General features: G+C 46.8%; 1 pseudogene; it reads left to right on the top strand.

The window, feature by feature from the left end:
• Nucleotides 1–10,464: 10,464 nt before the first annotated feature.
• On the top strand, nucleotides 10,465–14,408 carry LOC120695577 (annotated as a pseudogene).
• Nucleotides 14,409–14,608: the final 200 nt, after the last annotated feature.

Genomic DNA, 14,608 nt, shown 5'->3' with positions numbered 1-14,608 from the left:
CATAAACCTCTTCTTCAATAAAACCATTCAAGAAAGCAGATTTCACATCCATTTGGAAAACCTTAAAACCCTTGGAAGCAACAAATGCAAGAAAGATTCGAATAGCTTCCAAATGAGCAACATGGGCAAAAGTTTCCTCAAAATCAATACCCTCTTTTTGGCAAAACCTCTGGGCAACAAGACGAGCCTTGTTCCGAACAACCAAACCATCCTCACCCTGCTTGTTTTTGAAAACCCACTTCGTTCTGATGGGATTACAAGCAGGTGGAGGCTTGACTAAAACCCAAACTTGGTTTCTTTCAAAATTTTCAAGTTCCTCATGCATGGCATTGACCCAATTAGAATCAGAAAGAGCGTGTCCAATATCTTTGGGCTCAAAAGAGGCAACAAACGCTGAATGAGCAAAGCCAGCGATACTTGTTACCTTGGACCTGGTGACTCGCTCGTTGAGATCACCTAGCATCTGTTGAGGTGGATGGCGGCGCTGAATATGTCGCGGTGCTTCCCGTGTCGAAGTCGCCTCCTCCTCAACCAAAGCTGGTGCCTCCTCAGGTGCAGCTGGTGAAGCCTGAGTCACCTCCTCGAACAGCCCCCGTGAAGTAGACGTAGTCGGATCGGGGCCGTCGTCATCTTCCGAGTTCGTGGCAGAGATAGCTGGGTCCACAGCACGCGTGGTAGCCTCAGCATCGCCATCTGCAGCTTCTTCCTTCTCATCTTCAAAGATGGAGGTGCCGAGCTCATCATCTCCTGCAACTTCAAAGACAGAAGAATTGCACGGTGCAGTCTCGTCGAAAGTGACTTCACAAGTATCCCTGATGATGTTAGTATCAATAATCAGCACACGGTACGCTCTAGAGTGAGAAGCATAACCGAGAAAAATACCGTCGAACGAGCGAGACTCGAACTTATCAACATTTCCATCTTTCAGCACAAAGCACCGGCAACCGAAAACTCTGAGATGGTCAACATGGGGCTGGCGTCCAAACCGCAACTCATAAGAAGTCTTGTGCATGAAGGCACGCAAGAAAATGCAGTTGGACACGTAACAAGCGGTGTTAACCGCCTCAGCCCAGTATTTGCGAGGAGTCCTATGCTCATCGAGCATCATCCTCGCCATCTCAACCAGCGTCCGATTCTTCCGCTCTATAACTCCATTCTGTTGTGGAGTGTAGGGAGAAGAATACTGGTGTTCGAGCCCTTGATCACTGCAAAAGGCGTCAAAACGAGCGTTTTTGAATTCTGTGCCATTGTCACTGTGGATCGCTCTCATGGCCTGGGGTAACTCATTTTTCAACCTCAAGATCAAGTCTCGAACAAACTCGAAAGCCTCATCCTTGGTTCTCATGAAAAAGACCCAAGAATAGCGAGAAAAGTCGTCCACAATCACAAGAACGTACCACTTCCCACCAACAGACATCACCCGAGAAGGACCAACAGTGTCCATGTGTAGCAACTCTCCAGGGTGAGAGGTCATCACCTGATTAACAGGCGGATATGAAGTGGCAATCATCTTCCCGTGGCGACACGGATGGCAAACATGGTCCTTTTCAAACTTCAATTTGGGCAATCCTCGGATCAGGCCAAGTGAGCTCAGTCTCGACAACAAATCGAAGCTCAAATGTCCAAGTCTCCTATGTCACTTCCACAAATCAGAAGAAGGACCAGCCAACAAGCAATGAGAAGGGCCAAAAGGAGTTCCAGAGAAGTCAACCAAGAAAACTCGATTGCGAGGTGTAATTCGGCAAACCAAATCTCCTCTAGAATCAAGAACACGCGAACAGCCCTCCTTAAAGCGAACCTCAAACCCCTCATCAAGAAGTTGCGAGACAGAGAGCAAATTAAAACCAAGATTAGAAACCAAAGCAACTTCTCTCAGGGTAAAGCGATCAGAAACTCGAACAGCGCCAAGTCCACGTACCTTTCCTCTTCCATTATCCCCGAACACAATGTAATCCTTTGAGCGCATCGGGGTGAGGCTGGAGAACCATTTGTCATTCCCGGTCATATGGCGCGAACAACCGGAGTCCATGATCCACCTGTTCTCCAAGCCCCCGACCTGCACATCAGTAGTGAGACAAAGGGTGATCAAATGTCTCAACACTGGGGTTAGCAAAGTGAGAAGCAAACCAGTGTCGAGCCATTTGCTCTACAGAAGGGTTAGCAAAACCAGACAAAGCGTATCCCCCATCCCGTCTACCGCGTGACTGACGAACACCACCGCGAGGAAAGCGTGGAGCCTCAAAACCTCCTCCAAAACCTCGGTCCTGTGGTCCATAGCCATACTGAAAACGACCAGGAGCACGGCCGGCAAAGCGACCACCCACTGGAGCACGGTAACCACCACCGTCTCCCTGACCTCCACCTACACGGCGCGCCCTAGCATCTCGCCTATCACCACGCCGAGAAGGACCATGCACCCGAGCAGAGCACATGTCCGCGTTCCGTCTCTCCTGCTCTCGCCTCACAGCCTGCTTCCTCCTGAAGCAAAACTCCTCCAGGTGACCTTCCCTGTCATAGAACTCGCAGTGGTACCTCACCTCACGCTTGGGAGGTGGAGGCCTAGCCTGCGGACGGGGAGGAGCGGCCCTCTTCTTCTGGGCAACCTGGGCTGTGGCAGCAGGGAGTGTGTCAAGGGGGTTCCTCAGCACATTGGGCTTTGGAACCCAAACCTGCTTCTGCGGAGGTGCTTTAGGTGGTTCTTTAAGCACACCATCCGCGGGGTCAACAAGCGAAGGCTGTGTGCTCGTGCTAGCAGTGTTTCCAGCAGCCTTGCCAATCTTACCATACAACCTGTCAAAGTCTGACTTCGTGTATGTGTAACCGACCCCAAACCCGTCACCACGCTTGAACTGCTTAATCATCATGCCCAATTGCGGCTCACTGCTAGAAACCCAACTAAGAATCGCCCTAAGATAGGTATTCTCATTCTCCAGGTTGGCTTTCTCTACCGCAAGATTATCCAAATCAGAGATCAAACTAGGGCAAACAGAGCAGTCAATAGGTGGGCTAGACTCTATGACCTTAGTCTTTCCAAAAGACTTGATCAAAGCGTTCTTCTCCTCTAGCTCCAACCTAAGCGTGGGACAAAGCTTACAAGCGCCAAGCAAAGCAGGCCTAGATCTAAGCTCCTCTAGTTCACAAACAATAGTAGCAAACTTGGACTGCAAAGAAACTAGATCTGACTTGAAGATAGGACACTCATCGCATTCAAGCACATCACTAACAATGGGAGCGTCCTTGACAAGTTCAAGCTCATGCTTGGCCTTGGCTAGCTCGTGAGACACGTCAGAAAGCGAAGTCTTAGCAACATCTAAGTTCGCAACGTTCTCATCATGCTTGGCACGGAGAGCAACAAGATCATTCATGTGAGATATGCAGCCAGCGCACTCATCCTCACTAGATTTCTCCCTAGCACAAGCCAGCTCAGCCCTAAGCTTTCTACGCTCTCTAGCTGCTTCCTTAAGCAGCCTCTTCTGGTTGTCGAGAGCGGCGTACAACTCCTTAACCTCTGTATCAAGCAGGTCCATCGTGGAGTTTACCTCTGAATCGCTCTCGGATCCAGCAGAAGAGCCGGAATGCGTCGGTGTAGCATGTCCACCCGAAGACGCACGAGCACCATTGGCTTCGCCCGCCATGGCGCAGAAGCTCTTGCGCCGACCGGCCGCCAAGCAAAGGCATATGAAGCCGGTGGCTTCCCTGTCCTGCTTCTTCTTCTTGTTGTAGTCGTCGTCGGAGGTCGGTGAAGAAGAGCGGTCGGTGTCGGGGCTCTTGTCGAGGTCGCTGAGCTGCGCCAGGAAGGCCTTCTCCCGCTTCTTGGCCTTGTACTGGAAGCGCTTCTTGAGCGACTCCTTGTCGAAGCATCCTCCTCGGTCACAACTGCGGTGCTTGTGGCGCCGACGCTCCTTGTTGGAGCCTCCCTCGTCGCGGTCACGGTGGCGGTAGTAGTCGAAGGAGTTGTTCTGGCCACCGCCGGACTTCTTGGGGCAATCGGCAACGAAGTGGTTCAGATCGCCGCAGTTGTAGCACCCGGGATTCTTCTTCCTCTGCCTGTTGTGGTAGACGCGCTGGAACTTGCTGATGAGGAGGCACAAGCCGTCGTTGCCCAGCGTCTCCAGCTGCTCATCTGAAACAGAAGGCAAAGAGGCAAGAGAAAAGCCAAGAGCAGAGTTAGCGTTAGAGCCCGATCCACCACCTGGGCCAGTCACAAGAGCGACGCTCTTGGAAGGAGGGGCACCATTGAGCTTGGCTCATGTCTGGTTATCCACCTCCGTGGCCTTGAGCTTGCTGAAAAGCTCGTTTACCGTCAGAGTCTCATAGTCAGCAGACTCAATGATGGTGTTCACCTTGAGATCCCACACAGAGCGATCAAGTGCGTAAAAGCAACTTAAGGGCCTTCTCGTGCTCTGTGTACTCAAGGGCACCAGCAGATCTGTTCGCATTGACCTTGTTCACAATCGACTGAAAACGACTGAACATCAGGTCAATGCTCTCACCCGGCTCCTGTGTGAAGTTCTCATACTCACGCCGGTGAGTCTCGAACAGTCTGGCCTTCACCTGAGGTGTACCCTCATGGTAGTTTTCAAGACACGTCCAAATTTTGTGGGCTTCATGAAAACCCTGGACGCGTGAGAACTCCGCACGAGAAACGCCAGCGAACAAGACATTGACGGCCTTGGCGTTCGCCTCGTGCTGGGTCACCTGAAGAGGCGTGGCCCGAACAGCAAGCACCTCGTAAAGCTGGTTCGTGGTAATCTCCCAAACCTCGGCTCCCATGCTCTGCAGGAAGGCCCTCATGCGAACCTTCCAGTAGGCATAGTCCTCGCCGGAAAACACCGGGATCTTACCAAGACTCGCCGAGTGGTTTTCAAACCGGTTAAGGTACTGAAAATCTCAACCAAGCTCTGATACCAATTGAAGGACCGAAGTCGGCGACCAGAGGGGGGGTGAATGGGAGCCGATCAAAATTTCTTCAAAATTCGAATCGTCAGCCTATGTCCCAAAATCGCCCAAGCCCTCAAGCGTTCTGACCAAAGTTTGGAGTAGCTATTGAAAAGCTAACCCAACACAAAAGGCCTCGAACGAGCGAGCGAAACCACGAAGCGAATCGGAAGCAAATCGGAAAAACTGCAGCACTGAACTGCCTGGATCGGTCTGACCGGTGCACTGGATCGGTCTGACCGGTCGAGTCTGTTCAAAATCCAGCAGACCGGTCTGACCGGTCGTGCCTACCGGTCTGACCGGTAGCGCCCAGAAAACCCCGAAAAACTTAGATTCAAACGGTGAATCTCAACCAAATGACCACGAAAATCGATGAAACTTGGGGGATTGCTTCGCCCCTACCCCGTGATCATATCCCCAAAAGATCTCATCCTAAAGATCAACGAATCTTGAGAATTATGAGGGAGATCAAAAGGGATTGGGGTTTTCTCAAGAACTCAAGAAAATGAATTCGAACAAGCCAGTGAATCCAGAGGGTTTAGGACAGGTCTAGAAGCACGGAAATCACCGCAAAGAACTCGTGGACTCCTCGCAATCAAGTGCACCAAAAACGAAATCGAAATTTCATCAAACAAGGCACAAAACGAGGAGATGGATTGATTCAAACCACCCAGAGGGCACGAGGAGGTTAGGGCCTCCTTTCCCAATCAAATCCACAAGAGTTCTCACACAAACAACATTCAAATCTACCCTAAAGAGATGAACAGGGGGGAGAGACACAGGGGCGGCGGCCTGGAGAAACAGAGAATTCACGGACGAGTTACAAAAGCCGCACTTGACCTAACACAAGTGAAGGGGTATTTATACTCATGGGACCGGTCAGACCGGTATGCTGGACCGATCAGACCGGTTGGTTAGACCGGTCAGACCGGTGCCAGGGACCGGTCAGACCGGTTGGCCTGCAGCACCCCCTGTACACGATCTCATCCGACGGCCGAGGTTCTTTCTTCGGAACGAAGTCTTCTCCACGATGTCGCCATCTTGATGAAGATCCAGTCCGCGGTTTTGGAGGGTCCGCGAAACCCGGGTAAGTGGCCGGTTTTGAGAAAACCGCCAAAACCTCACGCGCGGGAAGATTCCCGCCTCCACGCCGTGGCCCTAGACGCCGTTCCCGCCTCGGCCTTCTGACGGCCCTAGACGCCGCCCGACGCCCGTCACCTCCTCGCCCGCAGCGAGGCCCTAGACGCCGTCGACGCCCGTCGCCTCCGTCAGTCCCGAGACCGACGCCCGTGCCTCCACGACTTGGCGTCTTCAACCGCCGTCTGCCTCCTTGGTTTTGTGGTGCAAACCAAGAAACCCGCCTTCCGTCGCTGCTTTCACCCTCGATCCAGGAGTGGACGCCACAGCTGCCGCCCGGTCCGAGCTCCGGTCCCAGCTGCCCTTCACCGCCGTCCACCGCACGGTCCATCGGCCACAGCACCTCCACGGCAACTCCCCGTCGACACTTGACGCCCGTGCACCTGCAATCCAAAGACCAAGCGCACGATCACACCGCACGGTTGACAATTCACTCATCACAGGCAGGGTAGAGTACTCACATTGCTCATGTTGTTTGCTTGCAAGAAACAAAAATGACAGCCATAACTCCAGGTGTCGTCCTCTCTATGCTGGGATCTGATTTTACTCATTGGGTTGAACTACCAGCTGTTGGTGCAAGCGGAGGAGTGATCTTGGCATGGCGTCAGGGCCTCGGCCCTGCCAGTGCTAGTCGGGTGGATGACCATAGTGTCTCGGTTCAATTCTCTCCAAACGGCTTGCAACCTTGGCGGCTGACTTGTGTCTATGGACCGCAAGGTGATGAGAGGAAGATTCTTTTTCTGCAAGAACTAAGAAATGTGAGAAGTGTTTGCCATGGGCCTTGGGCAGTGCTTGGGGATTTTAATCTTATTACAAATGCCGAGGACAAAAATAATGGAATTCTTAACAGAGCGATGATGGGCCTGTTCCGGCGCCTAATCAATGACTTGGAACTAAAGGAGTTGCCACTGCATGGTTGAAAATATACTTGGTCAAACCAGCAGGAGTCCCCAACACTAGTCAGGCTTGATCGAGTATTCTACTCCCTTGATTGGGAAAATCTTTTCCCGAACTGCCTGCTGCAGAGTGGAGCCACGGAAGGATCAGATCATTGCCCCCTCTTCTTAGGACTGCATGATGTTCTGCCTAGTAAGGCCAGGTTCCATTTTGAATCTTTTTGGTGCAAACTGGATGGATTTCAGGAAACTGTTGAATCTGCCTGGAATTTAGTCGAACCTTCCAACTGCCCTTTCAACACCCTGGTACAAAAATTCAGAGCCACAGTTAGAAGCTTACATAGTTGAGTCAAAAAAAAATTGGATATGTCAACAGTCAGCTAGAATTGGCAAGGGAAATCCTACATCAGTTTGAGATTGCTCAAGATCATAGAGTTCTCTCTGGGTTGGAACTATGGCTGCGTAACAAACTCAAATTACACTCACTGGCTCTCTCTTCCCTGCAACGCACAATTGCACGCAGTCGATCTCGTATTACATGGCTCAGTGAAGGCAATGCCAATACAGCCATGTTTCACTCATTTGCAAGATACCGGAAGAGGAAAAACTTTATCAGTAAGCTTACAAGTGATGATGGAGTGGTTCTCACAAAGCATGAGGAAAAGGAGCAGAATGTTTTCAACTTTTACAGTACTCTCCTAGTGACATCAGCATCACATTGGCAATACTGCAGCTCTTTGGGGAAGCCTCGGGACTTCAAACCAACATCCAAAAATGCAGTGTCCATCCCATACAATGTTTGGCCGAGGACCGAACAGTCCTACTTTCACACCTCCCATGTCAGATCTCTGATTTTCCTTGCAAGTACTTGGGAGTTCCTCTCTCACCTCACAAGCTTGCTAGAGCTCAAATCCAGCCCATCATAGACAAAATTGCTGACAGGTTGCCAGGGTGGAAAGCTGATCTCCTCACCAAAGCTGGTAGGAAAGTGCTAGTTCAATTTGTTCTCACATCAATGTTGATTTATCTAGTAATGGCCTTGGAACTACCCGCTTGGGCTTTGAAAGCCATTGACAAAATCAGAAGGGGTTTTCTATGGAAAGGTAGAAAGGATGCAAGAGGTGGTCACTGCTTGATCGCTTGGGCCAAAGTAACTAGACTACCTGAATTAGGTGGGTTGGGCATCTATAACCTCCAATTCATGTGCTGGGCACTAAGACAGATGGATTTGGCTGCAAAAATCTGAACCAGATAAACCTTGGGCTTTCTTACCTTTTAAAGTTCCACAGCAGGTCAAAGCTTTCTTTTCTGTAGCTGTGGTGTCTTCGGTTGGTAATGGCAAGAACACCTGTTTCTGGACTTATAGGTGGCTGCATGGTCAGAGTTTTGAACTCTCTCTGCCGCACCTCTTTAACGCTGTGGCTGCAAGAGCTAAAGGAAGAACAGTTTTTGACGCTTTGAATAATAGGAGATGGGTCTCAGACATAAAAGGAGCTCTCACAGTTAATGTTCTGTTGGAATACCTACAGCTTTGGGAGCTCCTCGACAATGCGGAACTACAGCCGGATTTAGAAGACACTCACATTTGGCAATTCTCCAATACCGGGCAGTACTCTACAAAATCAGCTTATGAAGCCTTTTTCATCGGCTCCACCCATTTCAGACCGTGGGAACGAATCTGGAGAAGTTGGGCGCCTGGCAAGTGCAAATTCTTTATGTGGACAGTTGCCCACAAGAAATGCTGGACGGCTGACCGCCTGGCCAGAAAAGGGCTTCCTCATCCGGTCGTCTGCCCACTTTGTGATCAAGCTAAAGAGACACTCGACCACCTGCTGGTCTCCTGTGTTTTTTCCCGACAAGTCTGGTTCATCGTCTTGCAAGGATTCGGTTTGCAGGACCTTGCCCCTCAAGTAGTAGAGCTGTCCTTTGATGATTGGTGGGCAAATATAAGCAAAAGGGTCTCTGGTCAAGGACAGAAGGGCATGAACTCCATTATCATTTTAGGAGCTTGGTCACTTTGGAATCATCGGAATCGTTGTGTTTTTTATGGATTTAATCCTAGCTTATCCAGTATCGTTTCTGTCATTAATGAGGAGTTGCTGCAGTGGTCTTTTGCTAGTGCTCGAGGAGTTTCTTTTCTCCTCGCCCAAGCGTCTGCAGGCCCTTAGGTGCATGGTCATGTGTTCCTGGTCGAGTTGTGAGTTTTGTTTCTAAGAGTAAAGTAGCTAGTTCTTTGTAAGAAGGGTGGTTACAGGCCCTGATAAGCTGTAACTTTTTTGGGGGCTCTCCACCCCTTTTTTCTTCTTAATATATTGACGCGCAGTTCTCCTGTGCGTTCGAAAAAAAAAGGTCCTTACTTAATATAAAGCAAGCATGAAGACAACAATGATGGTCAATTTTTCACTTACAATGATGGTCGTTGATCCACATCTGCACGTACACATAACACTAAGCAGAGGAGAGAAAGAAGCTAGAACAATAGCAAAGGAAAGCAAAAGTAGAGCAAGATGGGAAGTGGAGAGAAAGAAGCTAGAACAATAGTTGCTCTGTCTCAGGCTCTATACACCTAAAACCTAATGGGCCACCTCGCCAGCCTACCATCGGCCGAAGCCCATAACTCAAACAACCCAGAAAACAATCCCGAGTCTGATCGTTTTCCTGCCTGATCGGTCCGACTAATCGCGATTAGGCGACGACTAGAAAACTAGTCGCTCAGACCTACTCGGTGTCCCTTATCGAGGTCACTGGACCGATAAGCTCGACTAATCGCGATTAGTCGGACGACTAGATAACATTGTTTTCATGTCGTAACATGTGCAAATTGTGTTGGGTATCCAGGTACTGATGTACCTGCAGTCTGCAAATACATTAAAACTAAGTACCATAAGTAAACAATACAAGATTCCGTGTTATACTAGTTAAACTTTGGTTCGCAAGTTCAGCACTGCTTTGGTAACTTTGAGAAGTTAAGAACCACATGTGTTAATATTATGTAATTGACAGTTTGACTCTGGAGTCTGGACTGCATTATACTAGTCAAACTTTGGTTCACAAGTTCAGCACTGCTTTGTTAACTTTAAGAAGTTAAGAACAACTTTGGTTCGCAAGTTCAGCACTGCTTTGGTAACTTTGAGAAGTTAAGAACCACATGTGTTAATATTATGTAATTGACAGTTTGACTCTGGAGTCTGGACTGCATTATACTAGTCAAACTTTGGTTCACAAGTTCAGCACTGCTTTGTTAACTTTAAGAAGTTAAGAACCACATGTGATAATATTATGTAATTGACAGTTGACTCTGGAATCTAGACATGCATTCAAGCTCCATTTCTCACATATCCAGTTGTCATTTGATGAGGTAACTACAATATAAGTGCTTCTAACTTGGTGTGCTCTTTCATATCCAGCTTTCATTTGAGATCAAAGGAACAGAAGCTGAGTTGCTAACCTTGTATCTTTTTGTTTATCTTTGGCTCGATCTTTTGATGCAGAAATGGAGCATGCAGTTGTTAGTGCTGCTGAAGGTGCAATCCAAACTCTGTTGGGGAAGCTTGGGGCAGTCCTAGTCCAGGAAGCCCAGCTTCTAGGCGGTGTCCAGGTTGAACTGCGATACTTGAAGGATGAGCTGGAAAGCATGACGGCCTTCCTTCAGGATCTTGCTGAGAGAAATGAAAGTCGCAAGCAAGTTAAGATTTGGATGAAGCAAGTACGTGAGCTTGCATACGATGTTGAGGATTGTATTGATGAATTCAATCACCATCTTGGAGACAACACGGGAGGTAGAGGCAGTGGACCTGTGTTTATTCACAGGATCACTCACATATTACGAACCGCCAGAGTGCGGCATCGGTTAGCCAAACAAATCCAAGAACTAAACAAGCGTGCTACAAATGTTACCAACCGGAATTCTAGGTAAGCCACACAGTTTTTGTTTTTCTTTCTCACATCAAACTATCATTGTCAGATTCTGTACTTCTGTTTTCGTTTCTGAAATTCATTCGTCAGTAAGCACTGACAACTAAAGATTGAGTGACATCACTTATTTTATCCGTCTCATATCCATAGCCTTCTTGTAAGGAGACTATGGTTTGAGCTCTTCTGTTACTTGTTCATATAAATGGGTGAAAATATGGTACTGGTCTGGCATAGTAAGAAACTGTATTCTGACAGTAATATTACTATAGCGGTTATTGAGCTCTGGCAAATTCTCTAGTCCCCAACCCCAAGGTTATACATAACTTAGAGATGTGAGATATACAGTGTCCGTAGTCTAGGTTGATTATTTTCTAGGTTACAAGAGTATATAAAGGTTTCTAAACATTTTTTTAGTTAGTAGCTGATCCATAGCAAATAGTCTAATACACTTTTATGCTTGATAAATGAAACATCAAATATGTACTCCCATAATGCGATTACAAGAATATGCAAGGTAAATATTTTTTAGTACATAGCTGATTTATTGCAATATATGCTATTTTTCTTGATAAATGAAACATCAACTGTGTACTTGCATTAGAGTAACTAGAAGTTCAACACTTAAACCTTCTTCAATGGACTCTGCATTTTTGTGTGTAAATTGCATATACAAGGATTGTCTACTAAAATGTTTCCTTTTTTCCCTTGTTGCTATGCATAGCTATACTCTACTACGAACTATGGTTATAACAAACTGATTCTACTCATGTAGGTATAGTGGCAATCATTTCATCTTTGGAGCTACTGGGAACAGGGTTCACAATATCGCTCGAAATTTCGCGGTATACCCGATATTTCGGTTTTATCGGCGGGGTCTGATATTTTTTTTACCGACCAAAATTGATTTTTTGAATATTTCTTTCACTAAAAAATAAATTTTAAAAGTAAACATAAAAAATAAAAATAAAAATAAAAAATCCCGATATTTCAACTTTATCGGTGATGGCCGATTTTTTTTTCATACCGGAATTAAAAACCCTGACTGGGAATAGTATGGCTTATGACACCCCAACTAATCTTTTAAATCTTGATGCTCGCATCACTACACTCTTTCGGGAGAGAAAAGAGCTTGTATGTGTGGAAGCACGCCAAGAGAGTCTACTGCGGTGGTTGATGGACGAGCATTTACAAAAACTACGGGTGATATCCATATTTGGTTTCGGTGGTTTGGGCAAGACGACTCTTGCTATGACAACATACCAAACTCTATCTGCAACAAGTGGAAGTTTTCAGTGCCAAGCTTTTGTAACCGTGTCACAGAGGTTTGATGTCAAAGTGGTAATAAGAGACATTCTTCAACAAATTATTCAACCAGAGCATCGACAAGGGCATCGTGCATCAACCGAAGCTGGTGAAGCATCCGAAGAATGCATGCTTAAGGGCATGGAAACATGGGATGTGGCAGAACTTGCAAGCATGTTGCGGCAGCAATTGGAAAAAAAAAGATATCTAATTGTTCTTGATGATATTTGGAGCATAGCTGCATGGGAAGCTTTACGATTTTCTCTGCCCGACTCAAATAATGGTAGCAGAGTGCTGGTTACTACACGGATCAGAGCTGTTGCACACTCTTGTTGTTTCCATGAATATGACCGAGCTTATGAAATCGAACCTCTCACTAATTATGAATCCAGAGATCTTTTTTTGAAAAGAATATTTGGCAGCACAGTTAGTTGTCCTGAGAATTTACGAGAAATTTCAGAAAAGATCTTGGGAAAATGTGGGGGTACTCCCTTAGCCATTGTCAGTATAGCAGGTCTCTTGGCTAGCAAGTCAGTGCACAGTAAAGATCAGTGGCAAAAGATTTATGGTTCTCTTGGAACAGAGCTTGAAACCAGTCCGTCACTTGAGAGGTTGAAGAAAATACTCGAGCTTAGCTACAATGATCTGCCTTACCACTTGAAAACATGTTTCTTATATTTGAGCATTTACCCTGAGGATCACAAGATCCGAAGGAAAAGTGTACTTAGGCGATGGGTAGCAGAGCGCTTTGTGACTGAAAAGCGTGGACTAAGTGTTTTTGAGGTGGCTGAAAGCTACTTCGATGAATTCATCAATCGAAGCATTATCCAGCCAGTTGAAATTAGCTTCACTGGGAAGGTTAAAACATTTAGAGTTCATGATGTGATGCTGGAGATCATTGTAACAAAGTCGATTGAGGAGAATTTTATCACTCTGGTAGGTGAACAGCACACTTTTGTTCCGCGAGAGAAGATTCGGCGTCTCTCTGTTCACCGTGGAGGTGTGAGAGATATTGGTACAAGCAACATGTTATCACGTCCGGTCCTTGAGCATATTCGCTGATGGAAAAATATTGCAGCTTGGTTGGATGAAACTGATTAGGATATTAGACTTGGAAGACCATGGATTCCTGAGGAATAGAGATCTAAAAAATGTGTGCATGCTGTTTCAGCTGGAGTATCTTAGTCTCAGAAGAACACATGTTATGGAACTTCCCACAAAAATAGGAAAGCTGAAGAAGTTGAAGACTCTGGACATAAGGGACACAGGCATAAAGCATTTGCCTCCTGGCATTACCGATCTTCTGCATTTGGAAAATTTACTTGGAGGGAAAAGACAATACCATCACAACGGGCCGTGGCCAATTTCTGAGTTCTGGGGTTTACATATCCCTAAGAAACTAGGCAATTTGGTTGCTCTTAAAACACTTACACAGGTAGAATTCACACAGTCTCTACATCCCATTGCATTAGTGAGCTGGGCAAGCTATCTCAGTTGAAGAAGCTTGGAGTAATGATGTTTGTTGATGATGACAATAGCTGGGCATCCTTAATCTCTGCACTTGAGAATCTAAACGGCAACCTTTGCTCATTGTTACTTTGGCGACCTGATGGTGCAATGAACTTTGATTCCCTTAATGCATTATCCAGACCACCAATGTTTATGAAAAATATCAACTTCCGGGGCCAGTTAAGAAAACTACCTAAGTGGATCCCGTTGCTTTCCAACCTCACCGAGTTAACCCTACGTGCAACTGAATTAAGTGCCAAGGAAGACTTGAAGGTGCTTGCACGGTTGCCTAGCCTGCTTTACCTTAGGCTGCATCACAGTTCTTATGTTGAAAACGAATTTATTGTTGCTGCATCAGAATTTGCATGTCTTAAACTCCTTGCCATTCATCTTGCGATGCCTGAAGCTTGGATGGCAAGATTTCATAAAGGGGCTTTGCCAAGGCTCGAAAAGCTAGAGTTGTCTCTGTTCGAACAAACTTCCATCCAAGAGATTTCAGGTATAGAGTTTCTTCATAATCTTAAGGAGGTCTTGATTTGTGCTTGTCCGAGCAGTAGCACGAAGGGTATTGTTCAATCTCTGAAGGTTTATGCTAGCAATAACTTCGACAAGCCTGCTGTCATTTTCAAAGAGAAACAATGGGAACCAATTAAGTCAAGGACGGATCCACCTTTAGATCATAGGGGAAACCGCTTTGGCCCTCCATTGTAAAAAACTTGTGAAGATTTCTGAGCTCTGGTCTCTGCCTACCTAGGCGGAATACTTATGTATGCAATGCTGTCAGTTGTATTCACGTCGAGAACCTTCACTGATCAGGTAGATTCTCCTCAACAAGAACAAATTTTAATCTTGTTGTATTATCATCGTTGATGATATCATTAAGATGCATCGGTTGAATGTAATGTCGGTCA

The sequence above is a fragment of the Panicum virgatum genome, chromosome 2K (genome assembly GCF_016808335.1).
Source record: "Panicum virgatum strain AP13 chromosome 2K, P.virgatum_v5, whole genome shotgun sequence".
Classification (NCBI taxonomy): Eukaryota; Viridiplantae; Streptophyta; class Magnoliopsida; order Poales; family Poaceae; genus Panicum; species Panicum virgatum.
Note: the sequence above shows the minus strand (reverse complement) of the source record. Positions and strands in the feature narration are given on the sequence as shown.